Raw genomic sequence first — 2,195 nt, forward strand, 5'->3', positions numbered from 1 at the left:
AATACTTTTAGGTTTAATTACTCTACTGGTCCTTATAGTTTTGTAAAATTTTTAATTAGGTTCCTATACTTTTTTTTTTAATTGAGTTTTTACACCAAATTTTTTTTAATTGGGTCCCTATACTTTTTTTTTCTTTTATTTAGGTCCCTGTACCAATTCTTTTTTTTAGTTGGGTCCTTATAAAATTAAGCCAATTACTACTAAGAGGGACTTAATTGAAAAACAAATTTGGTGCAGGGACCCAATTAAAAAGAAAAAAAAGTATAGGGACCTAATTGAAAGTTTTACAAAACTATAGGGACCAATAGAGTAATTAAACCATACTTTTAACTAGGGGTGGCAATATGTACCCTACCTGCGGATACCCAACCCGACCCCACCCGATCGGGTAGGGTTGCCAACCCGATCCGCAGCGGGTAGGGTAGGGTGCGGGTAGGGTTCTCGTGCGGGTCGGGTAGGATGCGGGTTGAGCCTCAACTCTACCCGACCAACCCGCACTCTATATATGTTTATGTTATATACTTATATAAAAATATGTTTTAAGTGAATGTTGAACCAAAGACCTTTCACTAAATGCAAAATATTTTTAACCACTAAAAGAAATCATTAATTGATAATTTAATATCTTTTTTTACAAAAAAATCAATTCTATTTTAAATTATCATCAAGTTATATAATAATATTGTATATTTTTTATAACCCGCGGGTAGGGTCGAGTACCCGCGGGTTAAGAGCGAATAGGGTTAGGGTTGGGATATTCTCAACCCGCGAGTAGGATAAGGTTGAGTTTATATAAAAATCTCAACCCGCGAGTAGGATTAGGATTGGATCCAAACCCTATCCTATCCTACCCATTGCCACCAATTTTAACCATATCTTTTCCTTTTCTTACTCGTATATTTCCATGTTCCTTCTAAATAGAACCTTAATCACTTTTTCGTCTGCTCACCCAATAGCACGTTGTCACTTGTCATCATTGTTGTGCATCTTTTCCTTCTTCTTATACTCTTTTTCCTTTTTTCTTCTACTCATCATTCTTCTTTTACATTTCTTTCTTCTTCTCTTGTATCTTCTTTTCGTTCTTTGATTAGATTTTCACTTTCTAGATTTGCTTTTTTTATAAAAAGTGTAGTTGAGCTGATCGGATAAAATTAAAAATGCTTATACACATATTATTAGATCTCTGTTTCTAAATCATGGGCCTATACTATCTTATTTTCCTAAATATTTGAACCAATTATTTGTAGTTTGAGCAGCAAAGGAAACATGTTGCTTCTTCGGTAGAATGTTGCATGAAGCAATATAGCTTTTCAAAAGAGGAGGCCCATGCATTCATCAAAAAGGATATCAATAATTACTGGAAGGATATGAATGAAGAGTACCTCAAGTTAAGTGAATATATCCCAAGGCCAGTCCTTGATTGCATTGTTAACATGGCACGCATATGTGAGTTTCTATATGCGAACTCTGAGGATAAAGTTACAAATTGTGCACTCTTCAAAGACCACATTGTGGCACTACTTTTGGATCCCGTGGTCATGTAGCAGTTTCATGGTCCTAAGCTTTTGGGTTCTACCGGGATCAATTCTCCTTAATGCTTAATAAGGAGCTTTAATAATATGGATGTTGTTCACCTTCTCTGTTATTATTTTTTGTTTAATAAAATAGCTTGTTGTGGCAGCTAGTGTTATATTGAACTTCTTTTAAATGCTTCTTAAGAAACAATTGTATTGAATAATATATTTAACAAGGAAATACAATTTTTTGATATTTTATAGTTTATTTATATTCAATTTTAAGCAGAAATAATCTTCAATTTAGTCTCTAAATTTTTATTTAATCTTCAAATTTTACAAACATGACTCTCATTAGTTCTTGAGATAATTTTCAATACACGAACGTTAATGGAATACTACTGACACAAATAATTAGATATCACGCTATAGAATTTATAAAATGACATCGTATTGCTTGTTTTTGGAAGAAAAAAAATTTCAATAAATACAACTTAAAATATTGTTTTTGTTTATTCAAGTGCCAAAACAAAAACATCTGTTTTACTGAGTTCAAGATGGTATCTGACATAACTTACCTTTGTAAAGTTTGAGAACTAGATAAAGACAATTAAAACTTTAAATATTAAATTGATACTCGCATATAATAAATTTAAAGACCAATTAAATTAAATATTATCT

The 2,195-nt window shown here is 31.9% G+C and overlaps 1 protein-coding gene across 2 annotated transcripts in view; it reads left to right on the forward strand.

Annotated features, from left to right (window-relative positions):
- LOC107610596 ((+)-delta-cadinene synthase isozyme XC14-like) overlaps nt 1–1,712 on the forward strand; it is a 7,846-nt gene extending 6,134 nt beyond the window's left edge. For both annotated transcript variants that reach the window (XM_021108978.1, XM_021108979.1), the window contains one exon: nt 1,248–1,712. The gene's annotated coding sequence lies outside the window, so the exon portion shown is untranslated. The remainder of the gene's footprint in view (nt 1–1,247) is intronic.

Source organism: Arachis ipaensis, chromosome B08, assembly GCF_000816755.2.
Source record: "Arachis ipaensis cultivar K30076 chromosome B08, Araip1.1, whole genome shotgun sequence".
Classification (NCBI taxonomy): domain Eukaryota; kingdom Viridiplantae; phylum Streptophyta; class Magnoliopsida; order Fabales; family Fabaceae; genus Arachis; species Arachis ipaensis.